This window comes from Bidens hawaiensis, unplaced genomic scaffold, assembly GCF_021521415.1.
Source record: "Bidens hawaiensis isolate Kalapana, Puna unplaced genomic scaffold, B.hawaiensis_p1.1 tig00019805_1, whole genome shotgun sequence".
In the NCBI taxonomy this organism is placed as follows: Eukaryota; Viridiplantae; Streptophyta; class Magnoliopsida; order Asterales; family Asteraceae; genus Bidens; species Bidens hawaiensis.
This window is the reverse complement of record NW_027493009.1, coordinates 341,797-347,337: the sequence shown is the minus strand read 5'-3', so window position 1 is coordinate 347,337 and position 5,541 is coordinate 341,797. Positions and strand designations below refer to the sequence as shown.

At 35.1% G+C, this 5,541-nt stretch overlaps 1 pseudogene; it reads right to left on the bottom strand.

Annotated features, from left to right (window-relative positions):
• Positions 1 to 2,378: 2,378 nt before the first annotated feature.
• On the bottom strand, positions 2,379 to 2,965 carry LOC143559312 (putative calcium-binding protein CML46 pseudogene; annotated as a pseudogene).
• Positions 2,966 to 5,541: the final 2,576 nt, after the last annotated feature.

The window sequence follows — 5,541 nt, the reverse complement described above, 5'->3', positions numbered from 1 at the left end:
TTTAATCCTATTATCAATGACCCAATAACATAAACAAAATAGGAACTTGAGAATCTGGCTTCCAGTTACTAATGCAGCTATAGCACACAACATTAATAAGTGGTTAGGTAGATAGGCAACGATTGCCAATTGTGAATAAAGCACAACTCTCGGTTATGAGGCCTATCAAGACAACACTTGTGTAAGTAGATACGTTTAGCCTCATCTATTCCCACCTTAGTCTCCAGACAGCTGTAGCACGTAACTAGAGAGTAAAGTAATAGGCGCCCTAGTATAGTCACTTGTGAAAGGGCCGAATGTGTCAACGAAACCCTTTCATCTTGAAGGGATAGGCTAGAAATCAAGTGCGGTGCTGTAGCTCCAAGCACTTGAAGTTTCGCAGTATGCCTCAAGTGTGGCTTATAGTAGGATGGCATAAACTATTGATTTTAAAATTAGATTAATTTCAAATATTACCGAATAGAGTAAAAGTCCAATTTCACTGTATTAATTGGGATAACTTGATAAACCCTTTCATCTCTCAGGATACTTAGTTTTACATAACCTATTAAAACTAAGTTGGTCGCGATATGAATAACCAACTTTAAGTTAATAGTTACCTATTAAGTTGTTAGTTCTGGAAAATCAAATTTAGTTTAATTTTGCACAACATGATTGGTTATAATTTTTTTTAAATCAAACTTTGTTTGAAAGACAAAATTTGGCAAGTTATAAAACTCCTTCTAGAACTTGTTTTATCATGATTGTTTTAATATCTTATAAAATTAAGCAACCACAAAAACAAATAACTAAATATGTAAATCTATATGGCCAAAAAATTGTTCGGAGAGCTAGAGCCTATTAGCAAGACCGAACGGGTCACGGGGTCACAACATACAAACAACTACAAGGATGGACTTGAGTGCATCCAATCGTCGTCTCGAGCAACTCCCACTGACTTCGTGATTCTCGTTTAGTTTCCATGGTCTTTGTCTTCGGGTCTCATTTATTACAATATTTATAAATGAAATGCAATATTACAAAAATAAATACAATAAAGAAAAAACCCTAACTATTACAAATTTGAACCATCCATATGGCCAAAACCAAAAACCAAAACATCACAAACAACCACAAACACAGTCGGGCCAGATTTACATATTGCATAACAAACAACCAAAATTCAGGCAAGTTTTTGGTCAAATAAAACAAATAAAATTTTGACCAAAATATAAACTTGTCCTAAAATTAATTAGACCAGAAACTTTAAAACCAGTTAAAGTTTGTACTCTAATTCCGGTTAAAAGACTAGTACCGACTCGTACGTTGTAACCAAGGCTCTGATACCACTGTTGGGTTTCAGTACTGATCAGTCAAATTTTATTATTCAACCTGGTCCAATAATATGTCGAATAATTAATTAATCCATTAATCAATATATACACAGCGGAATAAAACGAGTAATCAGCACCGAAACTAAACCTAACAGGATCCAGTTACAAAACCATACGAGCACAGTAATATAAACAACTCATCAAATGTAATTATTATAATAAACCAATTATATTTAAGTTTATCTCGGTTAATAAATAGCTGGTTGAGACACTGAGAGTTAGCGAGCAACGCTAAGTGACAAATGAGTCCCAGTAGTGGCGACGGAACATGGCGGCGGCTGTGGCGGGTGAACAGGAACCGCGGCAGCAGGCGGCGGTGCTTTGGTGTTCACGGACAGCAGCGGCAGCGGAGTAGTGGCGGCAGCCGGTGAAGGAACAGCAGCGGCGGCGGTGGTCGATGTTATAATGACCATTGGCGGCGGCGCACATGGGTCAGTAGCGGCGGCAGGTAGGGAGCCGGCGGTGATGGTGGTGTGTAAGCTTGGAAGAGATAATAAGTTGTGGTGGCTATGGTTAGGATTAATGATAGGTTAGGTTAACTAGTTTATAAATAAACTAGTTAAGCTAATATGACCCACCAAGCCCGTCTCTTGTTTCCAAAAGCCCGTTCCTTACTATCTCATTAGTTTATGTCATACCCGGTTAACTAACTTAAGCGGGTTTCAAGCTCGTTACCCATGATGTAACTCTAACGGGTCAAAACTCTGTCAGCCCCATTGACTTTACCGAACCAGTATATAAAATCCAACATGACTTACTTATCACATTGGTTTGTAGCGTTTTGGCAAGTGAGAGTTCTCTAGTGATAGTTCTTTTGGTTAAAAAAGTTGTAATTCTAAGGTGGTTGTATAAAACTAAATCATGTTGAGGAAAAAAATAAAAGTTGGGACTTTTTAATGAGAAAAATCAACATTAATTTACATATACAATTGTATCACTAATCTTATTTGAATTTAGTGACCAAAGTTATATAAAAGAAAAAAAAAATAATCCAGATCCGATCATTGCAGTTTTTGCCATTTTGGCATAGTATATGGTTTAACTTGTCCGAAATTTAATTCAACAGAATGTGCCTTCCATAAACTTCACAAACTCATCAAAATCTATTCTACCATCATTGTTAGCATCAAACACTCTAATCATTTTGTTGCAGTCATCCATGTCTATTCTATCTATCATCCCCAAAGCAGAAAGAACTCTCTGCAACTCCCTTGCATCAATATACCCATCTTTGTTCTCATCAAACACATCAAAGGCTTCCTTCACTTCGTCCAGTCTCGGCTGTTGTTGTTCAAAAATGTTAAAAAGATCGTCACAACTTAAACTTCTTGGGAAATTGTCACCTTTGGAATTGCAAAAAATCCCCAAACTGCCCATCACCATCTTCACTTCATGTTCTTGTATGTTTCTATATTTAAATGAAGGTGATCTTTTTGACAATTTGGGTTTTTGGTTCTTCTTTTCAACTTGAATGTTGGAACCATCCAAGAAAACCCCTAATTGGGGGTACAAGAGGATCATGCTGAGTGTTATTTGGGAAAAGAAGTATTGGATGAATTCAGGTATCATGAAGGTCATGGTTATTGGTTAATGGTAGGCTATATATTTAATGAATAGTGAAGAGAAGGTAGTGAGTATGAAGAATACAAGAGTGGATATTGTGGCTTTTATAAACATTTTGTGTGTGTGTGTGTTTAGGTCACTATCAACTGAGATTGGAAGAATATGCTGGAGTGGAGAAGGTAGTGTTAGGAATGTGGTTGGAAATGAATGATGTTTTGACGTAGAAATTTCGAAGGAAATTTCTTGCTAGTTTCCTGAGGATTTAGGTGAGATTATTGGCACGATTGTCCGCCTTACTTTATCCCTTGATATGTTGTATTATAATGATATGCACAATCAAAATTAATAGTTACAAACATATTATATATTTAATTTACTTATTTTATCGTTACATAATAAGAAAAGATAAAAAAACAGTAAGGATATAAATACTAAAAAGTTAAATATTTATTACATGCATTCCAAACTTTCTCTTGCTTGACTTGTTGGTTTGGTTGCTGATTGAATATTGGAAAGGGACAAAGAAAAAAGAGTCGCTAGTCTGCTTTGTGCTCTTGCTATGAAGTTTCCGTTCTCTTCCCTACTTTGTTTAGTCTACATTGAATAAATAACTTGACAGTAACGTAGCACCAAGTTGAGTATTTCTTTATTCTGTTAAATGTCCCTTTTCCTTGAAAATTCTCAAAAAAAAAAAAAATATAATATAATAGCATTAGTTACAATTTACAGTCATTACCACTTTGGTGCTGTCTGTAAAGTAAGAGGTTAATGGTTTAATCCCTATAAAACGTAACATTTAGCTGTTCTAAAAAAATAAAATTAATTACAATTTGCGTTCGTATGGTTTGTGAACGGAACCACACTAAGTCTCTCAAAGTTAAAAATTAACCGATTGAGTCCACGTACTTTGTTAAGGAATGTGATTTTATGGGTCTTTATATCAATATAGAAGTGAATTTAATTGGATTAGACTATTTTAAATCAAGACAACATTGATTTTTATAAGTTATGTCAAATTGTTGTTCAATTTACCATGTTAAGGGATTTTAACGTGTAAAAAAATGTCGCGAGGCTTTAACGAGGAAACAGAAAATATGTTTGTTTTTTATGATATTTGCCATCTATGCTAACGAGGATTGATGATTTCAAACAAAAGGAAACAATATAAAACTGGAAATTAACTTTTAAACAAAAATAAATGATAACCAAAGTGCTTCAATTCATAGCTCATTTGCTCCATGCACTACAAAAAAATTGAGATTTAGCGGCAACCAAAGTCGTCACTAATAACCCTATATGTCTTCGTCGCTAATGGTCTTTATGTCGCCGCTAATTGTCTAATGTCGCCGCTAAAAGGTGTCGTCGCTAAAGATGTTGCCGGAATCCGGCGTTAGATTCCGTCAGACCTTTTTTTTTTTTTTTTGCATTTCCAATTTTTTGCTGCTAGAACAAACATGTGCAGATGTTTTCAAAACGCATACCACAACCATTAGATTTATATAAACAAACAAAAGTACATAAACATCAAGTGTTTCAGATGTTTTGTTTAAGCTAAACATAAAACAAACAATTAACTCTTCAAATATGCAGTATGTGGTATCTTTGAATTTTCCTCACTCTTTCCCATGGCTCAAACTCATTCCCAAAAAACTTGTCAAACAGTTTAGCGAACTCCTTGATAGCACCGTCTACAATCTCCCATTCTTCATCCCACTCTACAGCCTGCATTTCAGCACCAACTTTCCCCTTTTTCATGTACGTTTTAATCTGCAAGAAGTTAAAGAAAAAAAACCCATGAGCGAGGCATTCTTGTTTGCGTCCATTTGTTAAGAAAATAAACGTTTTTGTGTTCAATTATAGTTAACAAACATCAACTGAAAGTAGTACACGAATGAACAACAAACATTTACGAACATAAAAAACAAATGAAACTTGTGTTCATGTCCATTCACTTAATGTTCGGTTCGTTTACGGGCAAGGTAAACCATTACTGAAAGGAAAGTCAAAATTCGATTTACCTAAAAGCATTGAAAATCATTGATTAGCCGATGAACAGATGTTGAAATCCATACGCCTTTTAACCCGCTACCTACTTTGCCAATTAAAATTGACTCGTTCAAACCCTGCGCATCAATGAATGAAAAAAGTTGAGAAAATATCTCCAGAATAATGACTATTGGCCCTATTAACAAACCATTTGAAAACACTTTTTTCTTCCCAAATCAACATTACTAGCCCTATTAAAAATGATGAGCAGAATAAAATAAATATAAAATCTACCTTCCTACAAAAAGCATGAGCTTCACGCACCACTGACTTCATACCAACACACTCAAAGCAATAGTCTGCACCACCTCCAGCCATCTCCATTATTACATGCTCCAAAAAAACATCATTAATAAGTCATTTTTCATTGATGAAACAGTATATGTTATTGTGCCGAATAAAAAATTTAACTTTGGTTAAGTTACCTGGCTCACAGCTTTGTCCCCACAAATCGGCTACCTGTAAAAACAATTCAGAAAGCTCACAAGTTGCTCAAAATCGGTTGATTAGTAAAAAAAATCAGGTAGAACTGGCTTGCTCTGTAAACATGCTGAGCGCA